This window comes from Rhinoderma darwinii, chromosome 5 (assembly GCF_050947455.1).
Source record: "Rhinoderma darwinii isolate aRhiDar2 chromosome 5, aRhiDar2.hap1, whole genome shotgun sequence".
NCBI classification, from domain to species: domain Eukaryota; kingdom Metazoa; phylum Chordata; class Amphibia; order Anura; family Rhinodermatidae; genus Rhinoderma; species Rhinoderma darwinii.
The window spans coordinates 246,088,034-246,104,053 of NC_134691.1; the positions used below are offsets into that span (position 1 = coordinate 246,088,034).

The 16,020-nt window shown below is 44.4% G+C and overlaps 1 protein-coding gene across 2 annotated transcripts in view; it reads right to left on the reverse strand.

Moving 5' to 3' along the window:
• Positions 1–16,020, reverse strand: part of EEPD1 (endonuclease/exonuclease/phosphatase family domain containing 1) — a 282,048-nt gene that overhangs the window by 103,718 nt on the left and 162,310 nt on the right. The gene's annotated exons all lie outside the window — the stretch shown is intronic.

Below are 16,020 nucleotides of genomic sequence, written 5' to 3' on the forward strand. Positions count from 1 at the left end.
AGATATAGCCCCCCTGTGTATAGCCCAGCCCTGTAGATATGGTCCCCCTGTAGATATGGTCCCCCCGTAGATATGGTCCCCCTGTAGATAGCCCACCCCTGTAGATATAGTCCCCCTGTAGATATAGTCCCCCTGTAGTACGTGGAGGGATAATGTGCTGGTCGTCAGGCATGGCGTATCTTGCCGAATAACAGCCTATTTGTAACGCCGCTAGTGTTAGCTAAAGCGGGCTGCTCTGCATTCCAAACCAAACGCCAGCACATCATGCCCTCCCAGCATATAAGACCCGGCTGCGTCCTGAAAAAAAGTGTAGTATACGTAGTAAGAAATATCCATGAAACATGGGGTATTAGTTGTTATTTTGGCCAAAATAACAACTAATACCCCATGTTTCATGGATATTTCTTACTACGTATACTACACTTTTTTTCAGGACGCAGCCGGGTCTTATATGCTGGGAGGGCATGATGTGCTGGCGTTTGGTTTGGAATGCAGAGCAGCCCGCTTTAGCTAACACTAGCGGCGTTACAAATAGGCTGTTATTCGGCAAGATACGCCATGCCTGACGACCAGCACATTATCCCTCCACGTATTACACATAGTACTGACACCCCATGTACTATTCACAGCACTGACCCCTATTCATCACATTTATTTTATTTATTTTTATTACATTATTACACAGTTCTGACACTTTCATACATACATATTTAATTTTTACCATCCATTCACACCCTAGCACTACACTGACACTCATTTATCGCACACCTTTGAGCACTTAGTTCGCCACTCCCCTCAAGACTAGTGGGAGGGGCTATCACTATTTAATGCACACTCCTTCTGCAGCATTCTTTGACCCGTCTGCGTCCCGATGGGAACGGGTTTTCACCCACCCACCTACCTAGTAAGTATGGCCTTTTTTGTGGTTTTGATGATATCTATGTCCCATTTTTTCTGTTTGTGTTTTTAAATTAGGAACGAAAAGTTCTGGTTAGGGACTCGCAAGGCACTGGGGACCCTTGACGTTGGGTTGCGAGCTTTGCGTATTTTGGCCAAAATAACAACTAATACCCCATGTTTCATGGATATTTCTTACTACGTATACTACACTTTTTTTCAGGACGCAGCCGGGTCTTATATGCTGGGAGGGCATGATGTGCTGGCGTTTGGTTTGGAATGCAGAGCAGCCCGCTTTAGCTAACACTAGCGGCGTTACAAATAGGCTGTTATTCGGCAAGATACGCCATGCCTGACGACCAGCACATTATCCCTCCACGTATTACACATAGTACTTACACCCCATGTACTATTCACAGCACTGACCCCTATTCATCACATTTATTTTATTTATTTTTATTACATTATTACACAGTTCTGACACTTTCATACATACATATTTAATTTTTACCATCCATTCACACCCTAGCACTACACTGACACTCATTTATCGCACACCTTTGAGCACTTAGTTCGCCACTCCCCTCAAGACTAGTGGGAGGGGCTATCACTATTTAATGCACACTCCTTCTGCAGCATTCTTTGACCCGTCTGCGTCCTGATGGGAACGGGTTTTCACCCACCCACCTACCTAGTAAGTATGGCCTTTTTTGTGGTTTTGATAGTCCCCCTGTAGATATAGTCCCCCTGTAGATAGCCCACCCCTGTAGATATAGTCCCCCTGTAGATATAGTCCCCCTGTAGATATAGTCCCCCTGTAGATAGCCCACCCCTGTATATAGTCCCCCTGTAGATATAGTCCCCCTGTAGATATAGCCCACCCCTGTATATAGTATCCCACAAATAGCTCCCCCTATAGTGCTCCACAGAAAGCCCACCCCTGTATATAGCCCCCTTGTACATATAGTCCACCCCTGTATATAGTGCTCCACAGATAGCCCACCTTTGTATATAGTATATACAGGGGTGGGCTATCTGTGGAGCACTATATACAGGGGTGGACTATCTAGTGGAGAACTATATACAGGGGTGGACTATATGTACAAGGGGGGGGGCTATATACAGGGGTGGGCTATCTGTGAAACACTATATACAGGGGTGGACTATATGTGGAGCACTATATACAGGGGTGGGCTATATCTACAGGGGGGCTACATACATGGTTGGGCTTTCTGTAGAGCTCTATATACAGGGGTGGGCTATATCTACAGGGGGCTATATACAGGGGTGGGCTATCTGTAGAGCACTATAGGGGGAGTTATTTGTGGGACACTATATACAGGAGTGGTCTATATGGGGGCACTATCTACAGGGGGCTCTATGGCAGGCACTATCTACAGGGGGCACGGTGTGTGTGTGTGTGTGTGTGTGTGTGTGTGTGTGTGTGTGTGACATGGTGTATGGTGCTATTATAATTAGAGGTGCAGTGTATGCCGCTATTATATTTAGGGGCGTAGTGTGTGGTATAATGATAACTTTATACTTATTTATAGGTGCAGAAATGTTGGTAAAGTGAGAAGCTGAAGACATGTGAGCGGCAAAACTGCAGAAATGGTCCGGGAGAATTCATCATAGAGGTCTGGACCAAATGGAGAAAAAGAACTAGAATCTGAGACGTCACCGGTGAGTCACTTAATGTAAATGTTTATTCTGCCTCTAATCAGTATTGTAGTCACTGTATGATCTGCAGCGAGATGATGGGTGTTAGGATTTAATTTTTGTGAAACGGCATCTCCCAGCATATCCTTATTATTGTTCGGGCCATGCTGGGAGCTGTCGTTTTACGCCGTACAAACCTATACGGCAGGGGTTGCACTAAATTGAGCTGTATTTGTTCTGGGGCTGTATATACGTATTGAGCTTGCTTCTGGGGCTGTATATATGTACTGAGCTTGGTTCTGGTGTTGTGTATAGAACCATATTGCTTGTGAAATGTACAAATAATTTTATGCTCGCGTTACATAAAAAGAAATGACACGCCATTGATTGGTAGAGAAAATAAACACGCCGAGGGGGAAGGAGATGTCGGGAAAGAGGTTGGGGGGGGGGGCGCCAAACTGAATCTTTGCCCCGGGTGCTGGAGAACCTAGCTACGCCTCTGGCTTAGCAGCAGTGTGAATCGGGCTCGGTGACACACTTTCATTACATGAGTCTATGGAGATCTATGTGTCACACATCACAGGCTTCAGCAGTTCCTGTACTACACTACATGGTGTTAAAATGATGTGATAAAAACAAAACTGTAGCCCTAAAATAACATGTGCAGCCTGCCACTTACTTATTGACTTTTTATTTAATACAACCAAATGCAGCATGATGTATTTGAGTAACAACGGCATCACAAGAGTTTAAAGAGGCTCTGTCACCAGATTTTGCAACCCCTATCTCCTATTGCAGCAGATCGGCGTAACATGAGTAACGTTTTTTGTTTTTTTTTAAAACGAGCATTTTTGGCCAAGTTATGACCATTTTTATATTTATGTAAATGAGGCTTTCTAAAGTACAACTGGGCGTGTTTAAAGTAAAAGTACAACTGGGCGTGTATTGTGTTCGTTACATCTGGGCGTTTTTACTACTTTTACTAGCTGGGCGTTGTGACTAGAAGTATCATCAACTTCTCTTCACAACGCCCAGCTTCTGGCAGTGCAGACACACAGCGTGTTCTCGAGAGATCACGCTGTGTCGTCACTCACAGGTCCTGCATCGTGTCAGACGAGCGAGGGGACACATCGGCACAAGAGGCTACAGTTGATTCTGCAGCAGCATCAGCGTTTGCAGGTAAGGGAAAAAATGACAGAAAATGTGCAGTGAAAACATAATTTCTGAATGGACTACTGCACACTCTCATATGCATCTAGAGCTCCATCTAGGAGGAATTGGTATTTTATTTTTTTTGTAATCTTTAACCTTTTTCCGCTGCAGTCATTTTTGGGATTTTCACTTTTGTTTTTTTCCTCCCCACGTTTTTGTGACATGAGTTGTAAATTTTCATGGCACTATTTATTGTACCAAATAATGTAGTGGGGAAACTGGAAAAAAAAAATATTTGTGGGTTTAAATAGGAGAAAAACAGCCACAGCATTCAACGTGCAGACTAAATAATTATATATTGTAATAGTTCAGACATTTATGGACGCGTCGATAGGTTTTGTTTTTTTAAAGTTGTGCTTAGGGGAATTTTTAAAAAAAATATATTTAATAAAAAACCTTTATTTGACTGTTCTTTACTTTTTCTTTTACTTGTCCCCCTAGGGGACTTGAATCAGCGATCATTGGATCGCTTGCATGATATACTGCAATACTAACTTATTGCAGTATATCAGGATACTGACATTCTCCTACAAAGAGGGCAGACAACAAACGACACCCCATGATCATGGCGCGCGTGGGGGGGGGGGTTTGGGGCGGCAGCAACGGCATTGTAACGATTCAGGCGGCCACCACCTGTTTTTAGGAATTTAATGTTCAATTATTTTTATTACATTTGCAATACTGGAAAAACAACCAACATACAAACAGTCAAACCAATGACCAACATGTCACTGCAGCGACACAAATAAAACATTCTAGTGACAAATAATAAAGATGCATCATTATGACAGAAAAGAGAGAATCAATACATCGTTGTAGCATCTCACAGTTCAAGCATGAATAACGCGGAATATGATGCATTAGCTCATGACCAGCGATAAGCCGGAAATGTATGTAAACATAGGTATGCGCTTAGTTGTTCTGCAAATAAAATAATAACCTAACAGAAGAAAAGGAAAAAAAGGAGGAAGCACAGAAAGGGAGGTAAAAAGGAGGACAGAAAGGGAGAGGGAGACAAGGAGACACATAGGGAGACAGAGGAGGTTACATTAAATGGCCAAGTATCGTTTCCATGGAACCCAAGTCTTATCGAATTGATCCTGTCGATCTAGGAGCTGACTGTGAAGCTGGTCATTAATCATTAATCATTATCCATGACAGTTTATTCCTAACTAATTGCATAGGGATCGTGATGGTACGCCAAGATCGAGTAATAGCCAATTTGGCTGCCAACAGTACATAACGAATCAATCGTTTGAGTTGTTCAGACATCGGGGGCAGTGAACCATTAAGTAAGGCAACAAAGACATCCACTGATACCGAGCTGTTGGTTAGAGACCCAATAAAATCAAATATCTCCACCCAAAAGCCCACCACTATAGGACAATCCCACAAAATATGGAGGAAGGTACCGTCATGTCCACAATTTCTAAAGCAACTCGAATCATAAGAAGGATAGATCTTAGAGAGCCTGGAGGGAACCATGTAACATCGAAGCAGAACCTTATATCCAGCTTCAATTAAGGAAGTGCTAATGGACATTTTAGATACCTGGAACGCCAAATCCCGCCATTGATTAAGATCCAATTCCCTCCCAAGCTCCGACTCCCATCTAGTCATATAAGATAATTTAATGTTGGGAGTAACCAACCCCAAATAAATAAACAATATCTTACCTTCAGAAAGAGGAAATAGGCATAGTCTCTCTAGGGTAGTCCTAGTGGACACATCTTAAAATGTAGCCTTCCAAGAGAGTAAGAAATGTTAGAGCTGACGATGTCTGAAGAATTCGGAACCACGGGGCGAGTGGACCTCTTTGAAAAACTCCAGGGTCTTCATATCATGCCCTACAAAAAAGTCTCTAATCCTATAAAATCCTTTGTTTACCCACCACTGGAACGTTCGCATCTGTAATCCCGGAGGGAAGTCAGGATTATAACAGATTGTTGCCAATGGAGAATGTGGTGACTTTAAGCAATACCTACCAGCAAGTGCGTCCCACAATCCAAGCATTTGTGATAATATTGGTGCCATTATTGGAGGTCTATCCCGAGGGTGGAGCCACAATATAGTCTCAAGCGGTATATGCCCGCACACAACACCGATTTTTGATTATTGACCCGAAGACCTGATATGTTACCAAACTGGGTAAGGGTATGGAAAAGGTTGGGGAGTGTAGTAAGGGGGGACGTTATAAATAGAAAAATATCATCCGCAAATAAAGCACATTTATGTTCAACTAGACCAACCGTAACTTGCCTTGAGGCTTACTTTCCCCAGCCCTGAGCGCACCTGAGTGATCAAGTCTATAGCCCGCCTTGTTTTGTCTCCTGCCTGTCTTCACGGTACAAAACCAGTTTGATCTGCATGTATGTAACCAGGAAGGAAAGCATTAAGTCTGGTCGCTAAAATCTTCGTCATAACTTGAGATCTACATTTATTAACGATATAGGGCGATAATTTGCTCTATCACTATGATCTTTATTTGGCTTATGTATAACATAAATAAAAGCCGTATTAGAATGAGGAGGGACTACCCCACCTTCCCTATATGCATTAAATAAAAGAGCTAAATGTGGTGCTAGAATGTCTTTACATTTTTTGTAATATGAAGAAGAAAACCCATCAGGTCCGGGCGCCTTATTAGAATGCGTCACTCTAATAGCCGCAATAATCTCATCAATCGAAAAATCCACTTCCGGAGAATCCCTGTCCCCAGAAGAGGGTACTTTAGGTAACATTTGAGAGAACAAGGTTTCAGCCCTCAAAGAGGGGAATGAGGTAGGACGTGCATATAGTCTAGAGTAAAACTTATGAAATTCCTGTAAAATTTTCATCGGGTTCTGGGGCAGGGATCCGTCCGACAAGCGAAGCTTTGGAAGAGAACGTACCGATGGCCTAGGATTCAATCGTCTAGCTAATAGATTACCTGGCTTATCTCCCTGAGTGAAAAAACGATGTGAAGACCAACGCAGGATTTTTTTCCGCCCAACTAGTCAAACTGAGGTTAAGGTCTGTTCGCACCATTTCAAACTTGCGTCGGATGTCAGCTGATGATTGCGTTTGAGCGGATTCGAAAGATCTAGGAACAATTTTTCTTTATGTGAAAAGCTTCTCTAGAGCGTTTTTTCCGTCGTGGGGCTAGTTGGATAAGTTTTCCCCCCATAGTAGCCTTTTGGTCTTCCCAATTTACAACAGGCGAGGTGTCTTACGAAAAATTTATTAGGAAATACGCTTCCAACTTTGTGCGAAGTTCCTCTATAACTTCAGGATCAGACAACAATGAGTCATTGAGTCTCCAAGAGGACAACGGGGGTCGTTAACACAGATCAAGAATGCGAATTTGAAGGGGATCATGATCCGACCACGGGGTAGATAATATGCGAGCCTGTCTAACCTTAGGGACAAGACATGATGATACAAAAATATGGTCAATACGGGTAAATACATGATGGGTAGAAGAATAAAACGTATAGTCACGGGAGGTCGGATTACATTCCCTCCAAACATCCACCACATCTATAGAGTGGAGAAACCGCGATACAGAAAGACTTGTTTTATTAGAAGGTATATCCCTGGAGGAAAGGTCCCTAGATTTGTCCATAGAGGAGTCCAAAGCTACATTAGAATCTCCAGCTATAATCAGCAGGCCCTCGATCAATGGGTGCAACGGTTTCCAAATGGAATGAAAGAACTGCTGCTGGTGCGTATTGGGAGCATAGTACTTTATAAACGTTACTGGGGAATCATGAATTGTACCGGATACCAAAATTAATCGACCCTCAGGAACACATTATACATGGTGAATGGAACTGAACGGGCCATCCATATGCCGACTCCGCGTTGTTTGGTAGACGCACTTGCTAGCTAGTGTTGCGGGTAGGACTTGTGGAAATATGCAGGGAAAGAAATCATAGAAAAATTAGTTTCTTGTAAAAATAAAATAGCCGCATGAATTGACTTATAGTAAAGAAAAGCTTTGCAACGTTTCACAGGCGAATTCAATCCCTGTACATTATGAGAAACAATAGAAAAGGTGTTCGTGTCAGCAGCCATCATGGTACAAAAATGGCAATAGAAACATAACCTCCTTTGCCATGGGAAAGGGTAAAGGAACACGAATAGAAAGAAAAAGAAGGAAAAACTAAATAAGAACAGGTGGTCAATAGACCGGCCAGTGTCAATGACTGAATGTGGAGGTGCAGACCCTCGACCAGGCCAAGCCTAAAACAGAACATTTACATTAGCGGACTGGACCCGCAAACAACATCAAGAGGCATCAGCACAAATAAATGTATAGAACATATGACATATCGATGGGACCCCCCATCACCCCCCACCCAGAGGAAGGGGAAGGCACAAGGCACTAAAGTTGCAGTCATATAATCAGTATAAAAAAGAAAATGCAAAAATATCCCAAACTAGTTTAGTGGCCCCCACAACCCAACTACCTATATATATCCCGAGAGTATAATACAGAAGGTGTACCCCAGAACTCAAAAAGGCAATCTAAATCACTTATGGAGCATAGTAATGTAGCATAGTAATAATGTACAGGTAGAGAAACAAAAATAACCCCAGACATCCTTGAAATTAGAATGACATGACATATCCAAAATAGGCACTTAATAGAATCCACTATTCACAGCTACATACATCTTAAGAAATACGCCAAGTGGTGTAAATTCAGAGTCGAAGCAAAAGTAGAACCTGAGGAAGAAATACAGCAATAGAAGAAAGTCAATCAAACAATGCAAATTCGAAATAAAAATGGGTCTGTAGGATCAAAACCCCCGATCCATCAGGGAACCGATGGGAAGGTAGTAGAAACAAGTATGGGACAGTAAGCAGGATCATGGTGGCTGTTGAAGATGATCTCCAGAGGGAACCGATGACAGCTGTGAACGCTGGCGGCGTTGCCACACAGGAGAAAGATGTGGCGGTGGTCCCATCACCCATGGTGGTGATGAGTGGTGTTCCGGATGAGGCAAAATCTTGAATTTAGCTAGAACAGTCTCCCCTTCTTGGAAAGGGGGAAAAACTGTACCATCTGTTGTTGTACATGAACCAGAGACAAAAAGGAAACGCCCATCTAGAATTGACATCATGCGAGCCTAAAGTTTGTAACTATTTTCTGAATAGTAGATGGAGCTATATCTGCAAACAGTTGAATCTCCGTATTCATCAGCAAAAGTTTGGGCTGATTTCTCGCCGTTGCCATCACCTTCTCCTTGATAGAATAAAAATGGAGTTTAACAATTATGTCCCTTGGGAGACCATCATTGCGCATTGCAATCAGAGATCTATGAGCCCGATCAGTTTCCAACTGAGATTCCGGAACGTCCAGTATCAACATTTTAATTAATGTACGAGCCATATCAGGAGCTTCAGTAAAGGATACCGGCAACCCCCTTATGTGAAAATTATAAAGCCCTGAGCGGTTCTCCAAGTTCTCGATACGTGATGTCACCAGCTGATCTTGGAGATCTTGTACACATCTAGAGTTCCGATTGACTCTGATACCCGTCAAATCCAGTTTAGATTCTATAGCCTCCATATGTGACCCCATTTTTTGGAGATCATGGTGAACCGCAGAAAATTTTGAGGACAGTGCATCCATCTCACCTTTTAATGTTCTAGATATGCAAGCCACAATCCTCCTCTGTGAGGAATGGGGGCGGTGGCTCATGTAATGGCGGATCCCGCATCTGAGAGCATGAGGGTGATGGCACAGGGTCCATCGAAGCACCAGGTGAGGAGGGGTGCAACGGCTGCCAGTCCTCGGACTTAAGTTCGGAGGATCTTTGAGTGCAGCCGGAAAATCCTGGGAGAGCAGTGGCACAGTGTCCAGCGGGACTTAAGTTAGTGCAGTCAGGGGCGGTGGTAATGGCCCCGCTTCGTTTGGCACCAAAGTCAGCATGTCGGCTACCGATCGATGTGCCACTGCCTGTTTCCCTCTTTTAGGGTCCCCCTTCGCCATTTATTGCTCACCTGACCCTCAGATGTTGAACAGGGTGAGTAAGAATGTCCAGTTGCTGTCGATAGCTGTATAAAAGGCTTCAATGCCAGGCCGAGGTGCGGTGCTGAGCAGTTATGCAACCGCCATGTTCAGCTTCGCGCATGCGCCCTCCTGTTTTTAGGAATTTAAATGCCGCGGTCGCTATTGACCATGGCATTTAACATGTTAAATTAGGAGAACCGTGCTCGAGCGGGATCCCGCTCGTTACCCTGAAGTGTCAGCTGTAACACATAGCTGACACGCTCGTTCTATGGAGCGGGCTCAGCCTGTGAGTCGGCTCCATATTCCCTTACTCGGCGTGCACCGTATATATAAGGCGGATGTTGGGAAGGGGTTAAAAGCATAATAATTGGAAAGCATTTTGAGAAAAGAAGAAAAATGGGAAGCACAGATATTCACTGATCATATCCTATTGTTACAAGAACACAGCATTTGCACATACATTATTTGTCCAAAAGTATGGACACCCCCTCCTAATTATTGAGTTCCTGTGTTTCATACAAATAGGTCCATAAAATCAAGAACACAGCCATGCAACATAGGTAGGTATTCACATACATTTGGCTTTACAATGTTAGGTACGTCGGATAGAAATAAAGGGTTATTAGTAGGACATGAGAAATACATGCATCTCATACACCAGTGGCCAAATAAATCTAGATAAACTCCTTAAAGGTGCAGGTGCTTAGTCTACAGCGACGTCTTTTGGTGCCGCTGTAGAAGAGGCTGATGAGCAATCCTGTGAGCGCTCTTCCCCTAAGAAGGAGCTATAACTTACAGCTCCTGATCTTAGAGCAGCTGGAGTCGGAAAACATTCGGACACCAGCTGTTTAACTCTTTGATCGCGTTTGAAATCTGTGACCGCAGCATGATCAAAGGGAACTCCCCTCTTTGATTGCGTCCACCAGAAACCCGGTGATGTGATCAAAGATCGAGGAATCCCTCTGCAGTCAGCCCTGGGGACCCAGAAAGGACCAAAGTTTGCCTACGGTTAGGGCACAATATGTGCTGCCCTAACAGCAGTCTGTCATATTGACACAGTGTAATGTATTAGCATACAAGAGTGTGGTAATAAATCATAAGTAAAACATTGAGTTGTAAATAAAGTTATCCCTTATTGGCATTAAAAAAAAAAGTAACAAAAACAATAAATAAATAAAAAAAAGTACAGAAAAAGTCATATTTTGCATAATATATTGTATTGCCCCTACATTAAATAAAAACAAAAAACCTACACATATTAGGTATCTAAACGACCATTATAACCTGAAGAATGAATCTAATAGGTTAGTTAGCGTGAAACGTGAAAGGGATAAAAAATAAACAAGAAAAACTACGCAGAGAATCGCTTTATCCTATATTCACGCCATAAAAATATTTTTTTTCTACTCCCAAAAAACAATACAATTTCTCCCGCATAAAATAGGCCTCATACAGCCACATCCTTGAAAAGATAAAAACTTTATGCCTGCTGAAAGGCAGAGAGATAAAAACAAAAAAAATTTAGCTGGTCGTCAAAGGGGTTTTCCAGGGAGACACAATTTTTGCGGCGGGCAGTGCACGAACACTGAGCTATATGAAGGAACACAAAGAAAATGGGGCAGGCATAGAAGCATAATCAAAGAATGAACGGGGCGGGCATTGAAGAGGCTGTGGACCAATAGGATGCCTCAAACCTGGGAATACGTCATTAGTCCTGGGTTTGAGGCATCCTATTGGTCCACAGCCTCTTCAATGCCCGTTCATTCTCTGCTTATGCTTTAATGATAGACCTGTGTCGATACTCAGTGACGTATCGACACAGGTCTGTCTGCATAATAATACTTGTGCACGAGCTCATGTCGTAGCAGAAAAACACTAGAATGAAAAGCAGAACTTTCGGCCGGCCAGATGTAGGGGGAAATGGAAAAAATGCGTTCCGATTTTTGACACAATTTAGGAAGTTTATTTAATTTTGACATAGAGTATTCGTACAAACATTTTGTATCCCTGGAAAGCCTCTTTAAGGTTTTTTCAGGCCCGGCCATTAAGGGGTAAAGAATGTTCTGACCCTTTTGTAATACTAAACTACAGGTGTAAGAGGCCACATTGCTGGTATAATGAACATTACATAACTTCAAAGTAAAATGTCATAATGGTTATACAGTACATCTAAAAGCAAACACTCATGCAAAATGCATGCAACCCATCTGATCTGCCACCTAATCTTTAAACCACAAGATTAGGAAGGTAAATCGTGTTACATATTCAAGTAACTCAACAAGATCATATTTTCTCCTTCTGAAACAGAGCCTTAAAGGGAACCGGTCATCAGCATTTCACCTATTAAACCAGCAATACCTGGTGTTAGTGGGTGAAAAATCATTTCTATATAACCTATAATTGTTTTCTTAGTCGGCTCTGTACAGTGGCGTAACTACCGCCGTAGCAGCCGTAGCGGCTGCTGCAGGGCCCGCAGCATGAGGGGGCCCGTGTCGCCCGCCGTCACGGGCCCCCACCATGGCCGGAGGCTCCGCTAGCAGCCGCTACGGCTGCTATAGGGCGACGACACTGAACACTACGGCAGAGCAGGGAGGTATCTCCCCGCTCTGCCATTAAACAAAAGACACGTATCCCCAATCCACAAGATAGGGGATACATGTGTGATCGCTGGCATTGATAGGGAGAACAGGGGACTGAAAGTCCCCTGAAGTTCTTCATCACAAACCTCGGACTTCCGGGGTCTGTGTCGGCAGCTCTGTAGAAATGAATGTGCGCTTGTGCGACCAGCGCTCCTTTTATTTTTATTGAGCTGCGCAGACGCCGGAAGTCCGAGGTTAGTCATGGAGAACTTCAGGGGACTTTCCTGTGGATAGGGGATACATGTCTTTTGTAGGACACACTGTAGGTCGCCTTTTTTGGGGGGTTGGGGATGCTGTATGGCGTTCCCTATTGGGGGGGGCTGTATGGCGTTCCCTACAGGGTGGGGGCTGCATGGCGTTCCCTACAGGGTGGGGGCTGCATGGCGTTCCCTACAGGGTAGGGGCTGCATGGCGTTCCCTACAGGGTGGGGGCTGCATGGCGTTCCCTACAGGGTGGGGGCTGCATGGCGTTCCCTACAGGGTGGGGGCTGCATGGCGTTCCCTACAGGGTGGGGGCTGCATGGCGTTCCCTACAGGGTGGGGGCTGTATGGCGTTCCCTACAGGGTGGGGGCTGTATGGCGTTCCCTACAGGGTGGGGGCTGTATGGCGTTCCCTACAGGGTGGGGGCTGTATGGCGTTCCCTACAGGGTGGGGGCTGTATGGCGTTCCCTACAGGGTGGGGGCTGTATGGCGTTCCCTACAGGGTGGGGGCTGTATGGCGTTCCCTACAGGGTGGGGGCTGTATGGCGTTCCCTACAGGGTGGGGGCTGTATGGCGTTCCCTACAGGGTGGGGGCTGTATGGCGTTCCCTACAGGGTGGGGGCTGTATGGCGTTCCCTACAGGGTGGGGGCTGTATGGCGTTCCCTACAGGGTGGGGGCTGTATGGCGTTCCCTACAGGGTGGGGGCTGTATGGCGTTCCCTACAGGGGGGACTGTATGGCGTTCCCTACAGGGGGGGACTGCATGGTGTTCCCTACAGGGGGGGGGGACTGTATGGCGTTATCTACAGGGGGGCTGTATGGCGTTATCTACAGGGGGGATGTATGGCGTTATCTACAGGGCGGATGTATGGTGCTATCTACAGGGCGGATGTATGGCGCTATCTACAGGGCGGATGTATGGCGCTATCTACAGGGGGGATGTATGGCGCTATCTACAGGGGGGATGTATGGCGCTATCTACAGGGGGGGCTGTATGGCGCTATCTACAGGGGGGGCTGTATGGCGCTATCTACAGGGGGGGCTGTATGGTGTTATCTACAGGGGGCTGTATGGCGTTAACTACGGGGGGGGGGGCCTGTAAAAAAGGCACTATCTACAAGGGGGGGGATGTGTGACACCCAGGTGAGGGGGGGCCCAAGTTAAAAGTTTGCTATGGGGCCCAGTCTTTCCTAGTTACGCCCCTGGCTCTGTAGCTTTAGTATTCAGTTTTTTTTAATGAGCATCAACGAGTCATATCTTCATTTGAAAAGAGTCATATCTTCATTCCTCAAGTCTTTCCGAGTTTACCCCGCCTCCTTACTTTTGATTGACCGCTCCACGCCTTTCTCCAGCACACTAAATCCCACGCTTGTGCATTGATGTCCTCTTCTGGGGTGTGCGCACAGAGGGACACCGGACTATTACGATAAAAGGCGCAAAATGTTTGCAGACCGTTATTTACAGTCGGAGGAGGTGTTTAGGAGAGGGGATAACGGGAATGAACTTTTGATAGCAGCGGCCAGTGAGGGATAAGTAAAGTTCAATAGGTGAAATGCTGGTGTCAGGTTCCCTTTAAGAACAGCTCCTTGTGAACATGAAAATAATGGCTGGCTGGAAATCTGTGCTACACCGAGGTCACCCTCTTTTTTGGCAAGCTTTGTTTTACCAGGGCTCGCTGCCAAAATGTATGTTTAGTTTTCACCCAGAGCAGCTGTGAAATCCAAACCTCCACCTAACCTGACAATAGCTCTCAGCGGTGCTGACATATTTAACCTTAACAACAAGCCCTGGATTGTTCATTTATTATGATGTTGACTATTGTGTTAATCTAACTGAATTAAAGGGGTATTCCAATCTTGGACATTTATGGCAAAGGGTGCCCCGCTTTAGAGATAGGTGCGGGTCCCAAAGATGGGACCCATATCTGTCCAGACATATCCTGTGGATATGCCATAAATGTCTAAGATGGGAATATCCCTTTAAGAGCAGTACAAATAAAATACTCCACAAAATAAGAATATGTAAAGTCAAATATCATCCATTGTACTTGAATAATTATAACATGCAGCAAATACATAAGTGTCAAAGTAATTATAATGTTTACAATTCCATGAACTATAAGAAAATACTTAATACACTGGATACATTTGCATAACTAATATGCTAACACAAGAGTGTTGGGCACCTAAATCAATAGTTTCCATGGCAGACAATAATAAAGGATGTGTACACTTTTGCAACCAATTTTATTACTGAATTTCTTCACTTCAAGAAGACCTGTCACATCCCCAAATATATAAAATTGTAAACATACCTTAAAGAGGCTCTGTCACCAGATTTTCCAACCCCTATCTCCTATTGCAGCAGATCGGCGCTGCAATGTAGATAAGAGTAACGTTTTTGTTTTTTTAAACGAGCATTTTTGGACAAGTTATGACCATTTTTATATTTATGCAAATGAGGCTTTCTTAAGTACAACTGGGCGTGTTTAAAGTTAAAGTACAAGTGGGCGTGTATTGTGTATGTACATCTGGGCGTGTATTATGTGTGTACATCTGGGCGTTTTTACTTCTTTTACTAGCTGGGCGTTGTGAATAGAAGTGTATGATGCTGACGAATCAGCATCATCCACTTCTCTTCGTTACCACCCAGCTTCTGGCAGTGCACAGACACACAGCGTGTTCTCGAGAGATCACACTGACGTCACTTCCTGCCCCAGGTCCTGCATGGTGTCGGATGAGCGAGGACACGTCGGTACCAGGCAACAGAGGCTACATCGACTTACCTGCAAACGCCGATGCTGCTGCAGAATCAACTGTAGCCTCTGTCGCCTGGTGCCGATGTGTCCTCGCTCGTCCGACATGATGCAGGACTTGGGGCAGGAAGTGACGTCACAGCGTGATCTCTCTCGAACACGCTGTGTCTGTGCACTGCCAGAAGCTGGGTGTTAACGAAGAGAAGTGGATGATGCTGATTCGTCAGCATCATACACTTCTATTCACAACGCCCAGCTAGTAAAAGAAGTAAAAACGCCCAGATGTACACACACAATACACGCCCAGATGTACATACACAATACACGCCCACTTGTACTTTAACTTTAAACACGCCCACTTGTACTTAAGAAAGCCTCATTTGCATAAATAGAAAAATGGTCATTACTTGGCCAAAAATGCTCGTTTTTGAAAAAAAAAAATCTGCAGCAAGTTTTGCTGCGTATTTGGCACGGATTTCACCCTATGAGTTGCAAAAGTTGAAATTCACTGTGAAAATCAGTAACTAGTGCTCGCTTCGGCAGCACATATACTAAAATCAGTAACTAATCTGCTGCAGAATTGACAGTAATGTACAGTAATGTAAACTGTTGCAGGTTTTCAGTGTGGTATCCGCATTGAAAATCTGCAGTAATT